At 38.9% G+C, this 18,009-nt stretch overlaps 1 protein-coding gene across 1 annotated transcript in view; it reads left to right on the forward strand.

Moving 5' to 3' along the window:
• DKK2 (dickkopf Wnt signaling pathway inhibitor 2) overlaps positions 1-18,009 on the forward strand; it is a 101,250-nt gene that overhangs the window by 47,605 nt on the left and 35,636 nt on the right. The window lies entirely within an intron of this gene.

The raw sequence follows: 18,009 nt of genomic DNA on the forward strand, positions 1-18,009 counted from the left end.
CTGCCCTAATTCTGTCATTTCAGAATGTTCCATAGATGGAATCATAGAGTATATAATCTTTGGGGATTGGCTTATGTCACTCAGCACAATCCTCTGGAGCTCCACACAGGCTGTCGTGTGTATCAATAATTCATTCCTTTTTTATTGCTGAATAGTATTCCATGGGATGGATACAGCAGTTTGTTTAACCATTCATCTGTTGAAAGACATCTGGGTTTGTTCCAGATTTTGTCTATTAGAAATAAAGCTGCTACAGATAATTGCATCCCAGTGTTCATAGCAGCATTATTCACAATAGCCAAAAGGTAGGAACAACCTGAATGTACATCAACAGACAATGGATTTTTGTATGAACAAAATGAAAGTCTTCATTTCTCTGAGATAAAAGCCCAGGAGTGCAATTGCTGTGTTGTATGATAGTTGCATTTTTTTTTTTAAGAAAATACCAAACTGTTTTCCAGAGTATTGCACTGGTTTTCATTCCCATCAGCAATGTATGAGTGATCTGGGTTCTCTGAAGCCTCACCAACATTTGGTATTGTCACTAATTTTTTTTTTTTAATTTTAACCCTTCTAATAGGTGTGTACTGACATCTCATTGTGGTTTTAATTTGTGTTTCCCTAATAACAAATGATGCTGAGCATCTTTTCAGATGCATTTGCCATCTGTATATCTTCTTAGGTGAAATGTCTCTTCCTGTCTTTTGCCTACTTTCTAATTGGATTATTTGTCTTTTTACTGTTGAGTTTTCAGAGTTCTTTATGTATTCTATATACTAGACCTTTGTCAGAGATGTGGTTTGCAAACATTTTCACCTACTCTGTCATTTTTCTTTTAACCTTTTTAACAGAGTCTTTCATAGAGCAAAAATTTTAAATTTTGATGAAGTCCAATTTGTTGTTTTTTCTTTTTGTGGATTATGTTTTTGATCTCAAGTCTAAGAACTCTACCTAGCCCTAGACCCCAAAGTTTTCTCCTACATTTTTTTCCTAAAAGTTTTATAGTTTTATATTTACATTAAATCCATGGTTCATGTTGAGTTAATTTTTTATATAAGGTATGAGATTTAGCTCAAGGTTATTATTATTTTTTTCTATGGATAGCCATTTGTAAGAGCCAAAAAGAAAGAGAAAGAGGGGGGGAGGAAGGAAAGGGCATCATTTTAGGGTAAATTAAAAAATTCAATGAAGAAGGGATAGTCTTTTTAATAAATTTATCCAATGTATTGTTTTTGGCTACTGCTTTACATAATCTATGGTATCTTCACTGTGGCTGGTTTTACCTTCTGTAAACTTAGGTTTCAGCACCTTTGTGCTACGAGGTTTGACTCTTAACATATATATGGAAGGCACAAATTTATATTTTCTTACATATTTAAGTAACACCTAAATCAGCATTTTACTGGTCCAGTTATGTACTTTCATAATTACCATGTTAATTAACGTAAAAAAGAGAGATGGAAACAGGTAAAGCATTTTCAGTGTTCTCTTTGTTATACAATGTCCCCATGTCAGCAGCTCCAATTCCTCTGGGTTTATTTCTGTTCTGGTATATTAGGAGCACCAGAAACTAGGGAAGGAGGCACAGGTGACTTTCTAGTTAGTGAAAGTGGTGACGAGAGCAGTAACTTATGCAAACAGATCCTGTACATTCCTTCTTCCCTCCATCCCTCCCTCCTTCCTTCCACAAGTATTTAATAAATACCTGGGCATAAATTGTTGAACAAGGTAGACAGGTCTTTGTTTTCACAAAGGCTTTATTCTAGTGGAAGAGGAAGAAAATAAGTAAATAAAGCAAATAATCACAAATTGGAATAAATGCCATTTCATAAGGTTTTATCATTGTCATACATCGAAATACTCCAAATCTTCGAATATTAGCTGTGTTGATTGTAATAACAGAAATATTTTATTGATTTGCCAAATATTTATTGAGTATACTAACATTGTCCTAGTTGTTGCTATAACCCCAAATAAAAAAATTGCATAAATTTTGATCTCTAAGAAGTTATAATTTAGGAGAAGAGATAAGCATATACATAAACACATAAATATATGAAATGTGTCACATAAAGACAATGAATGATAAATAAAGATTAAAAACAAAAATAGTTTGGGGAAGAGGAAAAGTCCCTTCTCTTGGGAATGATCATGGAAAAGCATCATTGAGCAACATCATAAAGATGGGCTTTGCAGCAAACCTTAAGGGGAGATAGGATTTCAAATAGTCCAAGACCACGGAGGAGGCAAGGGACAGTGAAGACTGCCCTATGAAAGGCTCAGTGTGGAAAGAGAACACGGCACTCTGTTTCAGCAGTGACGGAACAACCAGCTTGAGATTATAGCTTAGAAATTAGGCGACTCAAATACAAAGGGCACAAATGCGAGGTGATGCATGCTGAGAGCTACTGGAAAGATGTCTATTTGAACCTAGACTCTCTGCTTGCAACAGCTTCCAGAAGAATTCAAACAAGATTCAGGCTTTAAATAGGATGGAAGAGACTTTCTTTTCTCCATTGTATGTTCTTGGCTCCTGTGTCGAAGATTAGCTGTCCATAGATGTGTGGGTTTATTTCTGGGCTTTCGATTCTATTCCATTGATCTGTGTGTCTGTTTTTGTGCCAGTACCATGCTGTTTTGGTTACTATAGGTTTGTAGTATATTTTGAAATCAGGGAGCGTGATACCTCCAGCTTTGTTCTTTTTTCTCAGGATTCCTTTAGCTATTCGGGGTCTTTTGTTGTTCCACATAAATTTTGGGATTCTTTGTTCTATTTCTGTGAAAAATGTTGTTGGAACTTTGATAGAGATTACACTGAATCTATAGATTGCTTTAGGAAGTATGGACATCTTAACTATGTTAATTCTTCCAATCCAAGAGCACGGAATATCTTTCCATTTCTTTGTGTCTTCTTCAATTTCTTTCAGTAATGTTTTATAGTTTTCCATGTACAGCTCTTTCACCTCTTTGGTTAAGTTTATTCCGAGGTATTTTATTCTTTTTGTTGCAATTGTAAATGGGATGGTATTCTTAATTTCTCTTTCTGCTACTTCATTGTTAGTGTATAGAAATGCAACTGATTTTTGTATGTTGATTTTGTATCCTGCAACTTTACCATATTCGTTTATTACTTAAAGAAAGTCTCTTCAACAAATGGTGTTGGGAAAACTGGATAGCCACATGCAAAAAAATGAAAGTAGACCCTGACCTTACACCATACACAAAAATTAACTCTAAATGGATTAAAGACTTGAATGTAAGACCTGAAACTATGAAACTTCTAGAAGAAAACATAGGCAGTACGCTCTTCGGCATCGGTCTTAGCAACATCTTTTCAAACACCACGTCTGACCAGGCAAGAGAAACAATAGAAAAAATAAACAAATGGGACTACATCAAACTAAAAAGCTTCTGCACAGCAAAGGAAACCATCAACAAAATGAAAAGACAACCTAACAATTGGGAGAAGATATTTGCAAACCATACATCTGATAAGGGGTTAATCTCCAAAATATATAAAGAACTCATGCATCTCAACAACAAAAAAACTACCAATCCAATTAAAAAATGGGAAAAAGACCTGAACATACATTTCTCCAAAGAATATATACAGATGGCCAACAGACACATGAAAAGATGTTCAAAATCATTAACTATCAGGGAAATTCAAATCAAAACTACAATGAGATATCACCTGACGCCTGTCAGAATGGCTATAATTAACAAGACAAGAAACAACATGTGTTGGAGAGGATGTGGAGAGAAGGGAACTCTCATACACTGCTGGTGGGAGTGCAAACTGGTGCAGCCACTATGGAAAACAGTATGGAGATTCCTCAAAAAATCAAGGATAGAACTACCATATGATCCAGCTATTCCACTGTTGGGTATTTATCCAAAGAACTTGAAAACACCAATGCGTAAAGATACATGCACCCCTATGTTCTTTGCAGCGTTATTCACAATAGCCAAGACTTGGAAGCAACCTAAGCGCCCATCAAGGGATGAATAGATAAAGTAGATGTGGTATATATACACAATGGAATACTACTCAGCCATAAGGAACGATGAAATCCAGCCATTTGTGACAACATGGATGGACATTGAGGGTATTATGCAAAGTGAAATAAGTCAGAGGGAGAAGGTCAAATATCGTATGATTTCCTTCATTAAGTAGTAGATAATAACAACAATAAACAAACACATAGGGACAGAGATTGGATTGGTGGTTACCAGAGGGGACGAGGGTAGGGAGGAGGGTGAAAGGGATAATTCGGCACATGTGTGTGGTGATGGGTTGTAATTAGTATTTGGGTGGTGAACATGATGTAATCTATGCAGAAATAGAAGTATAATGATGTACACCTGAAATTTATGCAATGTTATATACCAATGTTACTGCAATAAAAAAAAATTTAAAAACAAAATAAATAAATAAATAAATAAATAGGATGGAAGAATGTTTTCATTTGTGTAATAATTGTTTTCTAAAATTTTAGACTGAATAATGGATAAAATGTAATGTTTTAGAAGACAAATCTTTATTTTCTAATTAAAGGCTAGAAATATTTGTTTGTGTAATGTGTCAACATGAAATCACAAAAATTTTATTAACTCAATTCACTTTTTAAAAAAATTCAGTCCACTCCTTCATGAATCCATAGAGCACAATTTTGCTTTACTCTGATTCCATCCTTTTTTCCCATAGAGGCTGACCCTCTGATAACAGCAGAGTCCATCAACACTTTAAATAATTTTCAAGTTATTATGGCTGTGTTGGCAAAATTATGAGCAGATCCTTTTCACCTGGGTGTTTTTCAGTCGGGCAGCATGTTCAAGGGTTGGAGTCCTGACCTGTGCTGATTCCACGCTCAGGCCACTTGCCCTATTTGAGTGGGGAGATAACAACAGTATTTACTTCATATTGCTGTCGTAAGGATAAAATGAGACCATGCATGCAAGTTTTTTTTTAAAGCTGGTGGAGCGGTCGTCTAATATTACTAGATGATAAACTCCGTGATGTCTTGGGCTACCCACATGTCCCTGCCTCTCCAAGGGCCTCCTGCAGTAGCCAGCGCATAGTGCCTGGTTATTGTTGGTAGCATTACTGAAAATAACAATACCACAGTACATTTATTTGCCTGTACACATAGAATCTGTTTAATAAGTTTGCTGATGAATAAATGAATGTTCTATGAACTTGTTCACAAAGAATTTAGCATATAATTATCTTATTTAATAATAGTCAATCATCCAGAATAGAAAAGTCATACTACTTGTGTCCAAAAAAAAGCACCGCGAAACTCACAGAATTATTGCTTGCTATTCTTCTGGGATGATAAATGTAGTGTATTTGAATAAAGGTCAAATTCCATGTCTTCCATTGGCTTCATTTCGTGTTTAAGCAGACATAATACATGATATAATATGCAGAAAATTAAATAAGCTTAAGTTTAAAAGGTTTGAGCCTAAACATTTAAACTTAATTTTTGATAACATATGGATACATATATGTATATATGTGTATATATATAGCAGTACACAGAAATATATCTATAGGTAAATATCTATACATGTAAATCCCCGAATGTATAGACATTATAGATACATAACCGCATAGTCTAAGTTGAAATTAATAACACTAGTGTCTCGGAATGTGCTGAGTTTCAAATCACATTGCTAGAGAAACAAAATAAACATATATAGCTATACAGCAATTGACTTGTTAAGATTAAAACTTTATTTCGGAGCTCTGATAGCATCCTATATGGGAGAAGCTTTCCCTAGCCTAGATTGGTGTAGCAGAAACCATAATACACTCACCAAAATGAGATTTTGTGTGTAAGTTTGCGAATGCATGCTTTAAGACTCACGATAGTAAACTGAAGTGATCGGTTTTATGAATTGTCCCCTTGTGAATCTATTTGACCATTTAGAAACGTCTGAGGTGGTTAAACATCACGGTTTAACAAACGAACACACACCTGGGTCCTGTGGTGTGTGAGAAAGCGTGAAGCCTGCCCCTATGCCCCAGTGCAGTGTGTGTAAGTTAGTAGTAAGTGTGTTCCACACCTAGCAGAGCAGACCCTGGGCACACACAAGCCCTCATGGCTTGGTGAACAACACTGTCGCACAGTGATGTGGAGCTCCTTCTAGGAGAAGTCACCAGTGTGTAATTTACCGTGGAGTGGCTTATTTATGGTACACAGGAGGATACCTTGCTGGTTGTTTCTCCCACAATTATTAAATCTTAGTGACAGTTAAAATCCAAGATACTTTATGACTTTGCACCAGATGACAGGATGCTTCCTACACTCTTCCTGTCCTTGAATAAATGATAGTAAGTAGTCTGATCAGAACTCAAAGAATGGGAAAAATGTGAGTTTTTGAGCCAGATGAACTTGCCTTGAAATCCTGGCTCTTTATTTAACTTTTGTTGGCTCATATTTTAGTTTTTTTGCACAACACACAAAACAATATGTACCTTGTATGGCCATTTTGAGTTTTAAATGAGATACTGGATGCAAATATACAATATAATGCCCAACATCTATTAGATGGTCACATTCCCTCATCCTCCACCACCACATCTCCTCTGCATTTCCTATCATCCAGGGGGAAATTAACAAAAGAATCTTAGAGTTTTATAAATTCTAAAATTAAAAACTTCAAACGTTTTCTTATTCAAAATTAATGCCAATTTATATGAGAAGAATGCAATTGTTTCTCATATTGGTGCCTATAAGAAAAAGCCAGAAACAGTTCTAAGAACTTGATGTATGTTATGATTTTAGTCCATTCTTTAATAAATATCCCATTCCATGGATATTATTATAAACATTTTGCAGATGCTTATCATCATAATCATAAGAAAAAAGTACCAACTTACTCATATTAGCTTTATAACAAGAATGCAGACATGTTTATCCTCCTTGTGTTTTGAAGTGCTTTGCTTTACACTCAATAGGTAGTCAAGAACATGAAGTGATTTTTTTCTTGAGAACTCTCATTGCTGAACCTAAAAAGATGACGTTACATAGACTGCCTCTCTGATCCGAGCACCAATCAAGAAGCTCTAGGTGGAAAGATCTATCTGAGTAGGAAGTGGAAAACCAAGAGTTTTGCTCCATAATTTGTGAATAACCTTGATAAATTTTGCTTCTGTGAACAGGTTTGTTCAGTTATGTAAAGATGGGGGTAGAGGAGAGGGGAGAAAGAGAAGGAGAGGGAGGGAGGGAGGGAGGGAGAGAGATGACACAATCCTCTAAGTTCTCAGGTGTGAGAAATTACTAGTGAATTATCCTTGAAATGATCAGATTGCATTTCAGGAGGTTGAGCTAAAAAAGATATGTGAGTAAACAATTTATCATAGCATTACCAGCCTGAAGCCTTTACTTCTCTGGACCTGTTAACTAACATCACAAATAAATGGATGCTCCATAGCAATGGATTTAGAGTACCAAAGAAAGTAGTGTCAGATTGCTACATCTGGATTATTTTCAGAGTGGAAAATAAAATAATGAGATACCCACTGGGCCACCCACTGCAAAATGCGGGTGACCAAATGAGGCAGCGGAACCTCTAATGAGTATTTACTCCAAAGGACTCTGCATGTAAACTACTTCCAGACTGATGCTGTGCCAAGCTTAGAGGATTGAGCCTTTCAAGGGCTTTTGTTGATTAGCAGCCAAGGCATCTAGGAACAAAGGAGGGGTCTCCTTATTAAAAGTATCAAGAATATTACTTTCAGACAAGAAGAATGCAAAGAATGGATCAAAGAACACTGTAAAATAGATGGAAGACAGTAGAAATAAGTAATAGCAGCCTCATTCATACTCTGGATTTAGAGTGATTTGTTGAGTTAAGGTGTTATTTTTCAGAAGACTTTGAAGCTTCGCATGTATGTGGTCTGACCTCTATTAGAGGTAGTCGTGTACATGTCTTTGGTTTTGATGACCTTGAGGGCAGGAGTTTCTCTGCTCTGTCTCATCAGTGTACCATTTATCTTCTAGTCGTTTCCTCCTCCAGCACGAAGCAAAGTATAGACATAAGTTGTTTAATAGTTATTTTTGAAATACATTAAATTGAATTATGTAGCTACTATTGCTTTAATAATATGGAAAGCATGGGGAGGAGCATAACATAGTTTTCTTTTAGGAGAGATAAATCTGTAATACAAAGAAATTGCACGTCTAGGGGGAATAGCTCAATATCATTTAGAAAGTTCGTGGCTGGGTTTATCCTGACTCAGAGATCTTGTGTATCTCAGACTAATCAAATCCCCCGAAGCAATGCAAATGACAGAGTACATATGGAAAATCACGTTCTCTATATGTTTACCCAGAGAAAACACAAAGCAAGAAAATGTTTGCACACTGTGACAAAAGTCAGTGCTAGAATAGGTCCTAAGATGGCCACCCAAACAAATGTTTACTTCTGCAAGGCAAAGCAAAGCAAAGCAAAACAAACCTAATTTGGTATTTCAAAAGTCTGAAACATAATAACAACAGTTATTTGATTCTTTTTTTCTGTTTCCAAATAGTTGTGCTAACATTTTGGAAATTTTACCTTTCTGGTCCTTCTCAGAGAAGCAGTTAATTGCATTTAGTAGTAAGATTTCCTGAGAAGCACCGTCCAATGAAATTGTGGCCACGAGTTTTCCCTCTTTGGGTACAAGGTAGCCCTATGGGTATGAGGAGCTGACCTTCAGTTCTGGAACTGCACTGTCTGGGTTAAAGTGTCTTGCATTGATCAGTAATGCAGTTTTGCCACAGTCCTATCATTCTGTGGGCTCAACAGGCCCCATGCAGATGTAGTAGCTCACAAACTAGACCAGAGCAGTGAAAATTAGATCGAATTTCGACCAAAATCAGTGAGTACGTGTTGGATTAACCATTTGAGAAGTTCTGTAGACTGCCAATCGAGATACCCTGATGGATGTGCCACGGGAAAAAGAGGGTGTCATGTAATAATAATGCATGATGAGGAGGAGGAGGATGAGGATGGGAATAGTCATGATGACAGCTACTGTGGAGTGCCCGCTCTATGACGAGTACTTTGCTGAGAATTTCATATTCATTATCTCACTGAGTCTTTAGAATGATAACTGCAAAAATAGATAACTATTACGCTTTCTAAATGGACTATAATTGCATGCTTGCAGTTATACACGTATTCAGAAAGCTTCCAAAATGTTTATTTATATTCTTAATCTAACAATCCCATAGGGTGCCAGAAAATGTCCTCACTTCTTTACATTAATTAATTCACTCAATCTTGACAATAGCCCTGTAAAGCAGGTAGCAATATTGCCCCTATTTTATAAATGTGAAAACTGAGGTTAAATAAATTGTCAAAGGTCATGCATCTCAAATGTGGAAGAACTGAGATTCAAACCCAAGCCACTGGGCTCAAGCTCGCTTAAGTGACCCAAACTCAAAAATACACATTCTGAGGAAAACGATGACAGTGGTTGGGTTTCATAAAGTCTTATCCAACTCATAATATCCCTGAAATTGTGTGGTGAGCCTCTCCCTCCTCTATTCTGCATCCAGCTCTGCAGTAGAAGCAGGAAGTTCTCCAGGTCGTATGTCCCGGTCGGGGTGCTGCAGAATGGAGCTCGAGGAAGGTTGGAATTACGAGAGTGGGAGAAATCTCGGACCAGTTTAACCCCAGGATATTCCTATGCTCTCGAGGACCCCCTGTCTGCCTCTGTCAGCTCCTGTTCTTTGCCACCACCCGTCAGTTCCAGGTGGCTTTTTTCTCCCTGCGTTCTGTAGTTCAGAGAGCAGTAAAATGTTTTTCACACCTGAAGCGAGCACTCGAGTTAAATATCAAAAGTCCCAAACTGGAGCCTGGAAGTCTGAGCACAGGCAGAGTATGCGGGCCAGGCTTCAACTCTAAGCAAAGACCATGAAACTGCTTCTTTGGGGTAAGTGACTCCTAACTTTTTTTTAAAGCGTAAATCAGCCTCATCCTCCAAGAACCTAGCACTCAACTTGATTCCAGAAAGAAACTGGGATTTGTTTTAGGTCAAGTGCTAAATCCTCTTCTCGAGTACTTTTCACTCTGGGAGTGTCTCTACTTTGACCACTTACACTTCTGTGCCGTCCAAATTGGCAACGTGGGGAAGGGAGGAAGGACATGACCCATAGATCTTGAGGGAGTGTCTCTGTATCTTCTCTTCAGTGGGGCAGTCAACAATGTGAACTCCTCTCCTCTTGACCTGAAGGAACTACAACCAGAGCCAGCTCTTCAATTTTCCGTAAACCCCATGTATGATGACAGCTCAGGAATCTTGCCAACACATTCAAAGCCAAGCTGCCCAGACAGCCATGTGGAAATGAAGACTCAATGACTTCACTGTGCAGTCCATTTTATGCATTAGGTATTTCTGCTATCTGTTGGGCACAGTGTTTCACAGAAACTTTAATTAGAAGTCAATGTAGGAGGCGGGGTCAAGATGGCGGCGTAAGCAGACTCGGAACTCACCTCCTCCCGCGGACACAGCCAATTTACAACTACTCGTGGAAACATTACCCCTGAGACAGAACTGAAAACTGGATAAGAGGGACTCCTGCAACAACGAACAATCCTAACTGAGGTGGAGGAGGCAGAGACTCCCTTGTGGAGAGAAAAACGCAGCCTTCACAAGCCGCCAGCTTCACGGCCGCCGGGAGCAGCTCACAGGTACGCAGCCTCCCTGGAGGCGCGGGGCCCTGAGCTGGGGAGCGCCCCCGCTGTGGGCATTTTGTGGACCCAGCACAATCGAGACCAGCGGCATAATATCTGACTTTGCCTGCTATTAAAACATTGGGGAGTACCCCCAGAAAACCCAGTTCACAAAGAAACTAAAACTGGCTCATAAAGGGCCCGTGCGCAAACTCACCCATTTCAGAAAGCATCCTAAAATCACCAGAAAGAAAGGTGCACAGTGCTGTGGTGACAAGAGACTCACCTAATAGGCCCTGAGTGCATCTCGGTGAGGGGTGAGACCTCTCCAGGGACTGGGACATTGGCGGCGGCCATTGTTGTGGCCTGGTGTGGGCGTGCTGACACAGACGCCATTGGAGTTCTCCCTGAGGCCTGCTAGCACAGGGTCTACCCCACCCGCTAGAGCACCGATTTAATCCAGCTCAGCCAAGGCAGGCAGCCCACCCTAGAGACTGGCCCCACCCAACAACAAGCCCTCAGGCAACTTGTGGGCCTGCATAGATTGGTGACTGGATTCTCTGCAACCTGGCAACTGAGCCGACTTGAGCGGGGCAGGGTGTGCACAAGGAGCGGGTGGAGAGTGTGGGGCGGTGGCAGAGTGTGTGGGGCTCCCGCCGTGGAGAGACTGGGTCTGCTTGTGGAGGTCAGGGCGTGCACACGGGGTAGGACTGTGTTGACTGTGTGTGTGGAACTGTGGGCGGCAGGGCTTGTCAGCTGCAGAAGACTTGTGCTTCTCAAAGACCCACATAGGAGGTTTGCCTCACCTTCCAAAGCCTGAAACAATTGGGTGTTCCTGTGCCTGAGGCCAGCCCCACCCAGCTGCAATCCTCAGAGAGCTGACAAGAGACCTAACAGGCTAGAGGCTTACAGCAATTGTAAGGCCCTGAGCCTAACAACCTGCCACTGTGGGGGCCTACTCACTTAAAAGAAATACTGCAACACAAATGTGGTATTAGAACTTGCAGCCAACTGTGCTGGGGCTCCCCACACCTGATAAAGAGACTGAAGGGCCCACAACAACTACAAGCAGCTGAGCATTACAACAGCTGGCCAGGAGCATAACTTGGCCTCCCTGGGCGCCTACAGGGAGAGCAAACAGGCCACAACAGAAGGACACACGTAGCCCACAAAGGGTCACCCCTGGAATATTGAGAAATGAGGGAAGCACACTGGAAGCCTCCTAAGGCATCACTTACATAAGGTCACCTATCCAAGAGCAGGAGACGTAGCTGACCTACCTAATACGTAGACACAAGCACAGGGAAAGAGGCAAAATGAGGAGGCAAAAGAATACATTCCAAGTAAGGGAACAGGACAAAACCCCAGAAAAGGAACTAAGTGAAACAGAAATGAGCAACTTACCCGACAGAGAGTTCAAACTAAGAGTGTTAAGGATGCTCACTGATCTGGGGAGAAGAATAGATGAACTCAGTGAGAATGTCAACAAAGAAATGGAAGATATAAAAAAGAACCAATCAGAAATGAAGAATACAATACTGGAAATGAAAAATTCATTAGAGGGACTCAAAAGCAGAGTAGAGGATACAGAAGAATGGATCTGTGAGCTGGATGAAAGACTAGAAGAAATTACCCAAGGTGAACAGGTAAAAGAGAAAAGAATTAAAAAGACTGAGGACAGTCTAAGGGACCTCTGGGACAACATCAAGTGCACTAACATCTGTGTTATAGGTGTCCTGGAAGGAGAAGAGCGAGACAAGGGGGCAGAGAACCTATTTCAAGAAATAATAGATGAAAACTTCCCTAACCTAAGGAAGGAAACAGACATCCAGGTACAGGAATCACAGAGAGCCCCAAACAAGATAAACCCAAAGAGGCCCACACCAAGACACATCATAATCAAAAAGTCCAGAATTAAAGATAAAGAGAGAATCCTAAAAGCCGCAAGAGAATGTCAAGTTACATACAAAGGAAACCCCATAAGGCTATCAGCTGACTTCTCAGCAGAAACCTTACAGGCTAGAAGAGAATGGCACGATATATTTAAAGTGCTAAAAGGAAAAAACTTACAGCCAAGAATACTCTACCCAGCAAGGTTATCATTCAAAATGGAAGGAGAGATCAAAATTTTCCCAGACAAGCAAAAATTAAAGGAGTTTGTCACTAAGAAACCAGTGCTACAAGAAATGTTAAAGGGACTGATTTAAGGGGAAAAGAGAAGACCACAAATAGGAAAAATTATCTATTTCCATGATAAGAACGTAATGGATACAAATGTACTAAAAAGAGGTTAGATATGATATAAGAAACATAAAAGGAGGGAGGAGGGGAGTTAAAGATTACAGCTTTCAGACAGAGGTCAACTAACGTGACCATCAATTCTGTATAGAAGAAGAAAGGAACAGAGAAGGACTACTAAAACACTGAGAAAAAAAAAAAGTTAAAAAATGGCAGTAAGTACATACTTATCAACAGCTACTTTAAACGTCAATGGACTAAATGCTCCAATTGAAAGGCATAGGGTGGCTGACTGGATAAAAAAACAAGACCCATATATATGCTGCATACAAGAGACACACTTCAGACCTAAAGACACTCACAAACTGAAAGTGAAGGGATGGAAAAAGATACTCCACGCAAATGGCAATGAAAAGAAAGCTGGGGTAGCAGTACTTATATCAGACAAAATAGACTTTAAAACAAAAACTGTAAAAAGAGAAAAAGAAGGGCATTACATAATGATCAAGGGAACAATCCAACAAGAGGATATAACCCTTGTAAATATCTACGCACCCAATGTAGGTGCACCTAAATATATAAAGCAATTATTAACAGACATAAAAACAGAAATAGACAGTAACACAGTAATAGTAGGGCACTTTAACACTCCACTTACACCAACGGATAGATCATCCAAACAGAAGATCAATAAGGAAACATTGGCCTTAAATGACACACTAGAACAGATGGACCTAGTAGATATATACAGAGCATTCCGTCCAAAAACCAAAGAATACACGTTCTTTTCAAATGCACATGGAACATTCTCCAGGACTGATCACGTATTAGTCCACAAAACAAGTCTCCATAAATTTAAGAAGATTGAAATAATACCAAGCATCTTTTCTGACCACAACGGTATGAAACTAGAAATCAACTATAGGAAGAAAATCAGAAAAGCCACAAATACGTGGAGATTAAACAAAATGCTACTGAACAATGACTGGGTTAACGAAGAAATCAAAGGAGAAATCAAAAAATACCTGGAGACAAATGAAAATGAAAATACGACATGCCAGAATTTATGGGATACAGCAAAAGCGGTTCTAAGAGGGAAGTTTATAGCGATACAGGCCTATCTCAACAAACAAGAAAAATCTCAAATAAACAATCTAACAATGCACCTAAAGGAACTGGAAAAAGAAGAATAAACAAAGCCCAAAATCAGTAGAAGAAGGGAAATAATGAAAATCAGAGCAGAAATAAATGAAATAGAGACCAAAAAAACAATAGAAAAAATTAATAAAACCAAGAGCTGGTTCTTTGAAAAGATCAACAAAATTGACAAACCTTTAGCTAGACTCACCAAGAAAAAAAGAGAGAAGGCACAAATAAGTAAAATCAGAAATGAAAGAGGAGAGGTTACAACAGACACCTCAGAAATACAAAAGATTATAAGAGAATACTATGAAAAGCTATATGCCAACCAATTCGACAATCTGGAAGAAATGGATAAATTCTTAGAATCATACAACCTTCCAAAACTGGATCAAGAAGAAGTAGAGAATTTGAATACACCAATCACCAGTAAGGAGATCGAAACAGTAATCACAAACCTCCCCAAAAATAAAAGTCCAGGACCAGACGGCTTCCCTGGTGAATTCTACCAAACATTCAAAGAAGACTTAATACCTATCCTTCTCAAACTCTTCCAAAAAATTGAGGAGAGGGGGAAGCTCCCTAACTCATTCTACGAAGCTGAAATTATCCTGATACCAAAACCAGACAAGGACAACACAAAAAAAGAAAATTACAGGCCAATATCACTGATGAACATCGATGCAAAAATCCTCAACAAAATACTAGCAAACCGCATACAACAATACATTAAAAAGATTATAGAGCATGATCAAGTGGGATTTATTCCAGGTATGCAGGGATGGTTTAACATTTGTAAATCAATCAACGTAATACACCACATTAATAAAATGAAGAATAAAAGTCACATGATCATCTCAATAGATGCAGAGAAAGCATTTGACAAGATACAGCACCCATTTATGATAAAAACTCTGAATAAAATGGGTATAGAAGGAAAGTACCTCAACATAATAAAGACCATATATGACAAACCCACAGCTAATATCATCCTCAATGGTGAAAAACTGAATGCTATCCCTCTATGAACAGGAACGAGACAAGGATGCCCACTGTCACCACTCCTATTTAACATAGTACTGGAAGTCCTAGCCAGAGCAATCAGGCAAGAGAAAGAAATAAAAGGGATCCAAATTGGAAAGGAAGAAGTGAAACTGTCACTATTTGCAGATGACATGATTTTATATATAGAAAACCCTAAAGAATCCACCAGAAAACTTTTAGAGGTAATGAACGAATATGGTAAAGTTGCAGGATACAAAATCAACATACAAAAATCAGTTGCATTTCTGTACACTAACAACGAAGTAGCAGAAAGAGAAATTAAGAATACCATCCCATTTACAATTGCAACAAAAAGAATAAAATACCTAGGAATAAACTTAACCAAAGAGGTGAAAGATCTGTACACCAAAAACTATAAAACATTTCTGAAAGAAATTGAAGAAGACACAAAGAAATGGAAAGATATTCCGTGCTCTTGGATTGGAAGAATTAACATAGTTAAGATGTCCATACTTCCTAAAGCCATCTATAGATTCAATGCAATCCCTATCAATGTTCCAACAACATTTTTCACAGAAATAGAACAAAGAATCCTAAAATTTATATGGAACAACAAAAGACCCCGAATAGCTAAAGGAATCCTGAGAAAAAAGAATGAAGCTGGAGGTATCACATTCCCTGATTTCAAAATATACTACAAAGCTATAGTAACCAAAACAGCATGGTACTGGCACAAAAACAGACACACAGATCAATGGAATAGAATCGAAAGCCCAGAAATAAACCCACACATCTATGGACAGCTAATCTTTGACAAAGGAGCCAAGAACATACAATGGGGAAAAGAAAGTCTCTTCAACAAATGGTGTTGGGAAAACTGGATAGCCACATGCAAAAAAATGAAAGTAGACCCTGACCTTACACCATACACAAAAATTAACTCCAAATGGATTAAAGACTTGAATGTAAGACCTGAAACTATGAAACTTCTAGAAGAAAACATAGGCAGTACGTTCTTCGACATCGGTCTTAGCAACATCTTTTCAAACACCACGTCTGACTGGGCAAGAGAAACAATAGAAAAAATAAACAAATGGGACTACATCAAACTAAAAAGCTTCTGCACAGCAAAGGAAACCATCAACAAAACGAAAAGACAACCTAACAATTGGGAGAAAATATTTGCAAACCATACTTCTGATAAGGGGTTAATCTCCAAAATATATAAAGAACTCATGCATCTCAACAACAAAAAAACTACCAACCCAATTAAAAAATGGGCAAAAGACCTGAACAGACATTTCTCCAAAGAAGATATACAGATGGCCAACAGACACATGAAAAGATGTTCAAAATCATTAACTATCAGGGAAATGCAAATCAAAACTACAATGTCATATCACCTCACGCCCGTCAGAATGGCTATAATTAACAAGACAGGAAACAACATGTGTTGGAGAAGATGTGGAGAGAAGGGAACTCTCATACACTGCTGGTGGGAGTGCAAACTGGTGCAGCCACTATGGAAAACAGTATGGAGATTCCTCAAAAAATCAAGGATAGAACTGCCATATGATCCAGCTATTCCACTGTTGGGTATTTATCCAAAGAACTTGAAAACACCAATTTGTAAAGGTACATGCACCCCTGTGTTCATTGCAGCGTTATTCACAATAGCCAAGACCTGGAAGCAACCTAAGTGCCCATCAAGGGACGAAAGGATACAGAAGACGTGGTATATATACACAATGGAATACTACTCAGCCATAAGAAACGATGAAATCCAGCCATTTGTGACAACATGGATGGACATTGAGGGTATAATGCAAAGTGAAATAAGTCAGAGGGAGAAGGTCAAATACCGTATGAGTTCCTTCATTAAGTAGTAGATAATAACAACAATAAAGAAACACATAGGGACAGAGGTTGGATTGGTGGTTACCAGAGGGGAAGGGGGGAGGGAGGAGGGTGAAAGGGGTAATTCGGTACATGTGTATGGTGATGGGTTGTAATTAGTATTTTGGTGGTGAACATGATGTAATCTATTCAGAAATAGAAGTACAATGATGTACACTTGAAATTTTTACAATGTTATAAACCAATGTTACTGCAATAAAAAAAAATTTTAAAAAAAGTCAATGTAATATTTGCAATAATTTTAATAATATGGAGCATGATCATTATTTAGACTCCTACTTTAAATCTTAATCATGATCAAGACCTCCTCAGTGGAGAGAGAAAAAAATGATATGTGTGCATGCACACACACACACACACACACACAGATGTACTAGTATGCTGGAGGGATGGCCAGTATGAGTACTCGTTGTACCACCTTAAGCAAGTTGCTTCACTAGCCTGGTTTTATTATCCTCCTCTACAAAAATGATGATGGGGGCCGGCCCCGTGGCTTAGCGGTTAAGTGCACGCGCTCCGCTACTGGCGGCCTGGGTTTGGATCTCGGGCACGCACCGAGTCACTGCTTGTCCGGCTGTGCTGAGGTGGTGTCCCACATACAACAACTAGAAGGATGTGCAGCTATGACATACAACTATATACGGGGGCTGGCTTTGGGGAGAAAAAGGGGGAAAAAAGGAGAAGGATTGGCAATAGATGTTGGCTCAGGGCCAGTCTTCCTCAGCAAAAAAAGAGGAGGATTAGCATGGATGTTAGCTCAGGGCTGATCATCCTCACAAAAAAAAAAACAGAAAAAAATGGTGATGATGACCAAAATGAGACCAGCTCTGGAATATTTGCCTTAGATGTCTCTACATCTTGTACCTGTGCTCCGTCTCACCCTCAGAGGTTTCCTTCCCCCTCTCTCTTCATTCCTTCTTTCTCTCTTTTAAGAAGTATTTATCAACTCTACTAAGTGCCCGGCACTGTGTTCTGGTATTTAACAAAACCCCAACAGAGAAGAAGCTCTGTGCCCTAGGATCGTGTCATCATTCTCCT

This window comes from Ceratotherium simum, chromosome 12 (genome assembly GCF_057802395.1).
Source record: "Ceratotherium simum simum isolate JZ-2026a chromosome 12, ASM5780239v1, whole genome shotgun sequence".
Classification (NCBI taxonomy): Eukaryota; Metazoa; Chordata; class Mammalia; order Perissodactyla; family Rhinocerotidae; genus Ceratotherium; species Ceratotherium simum.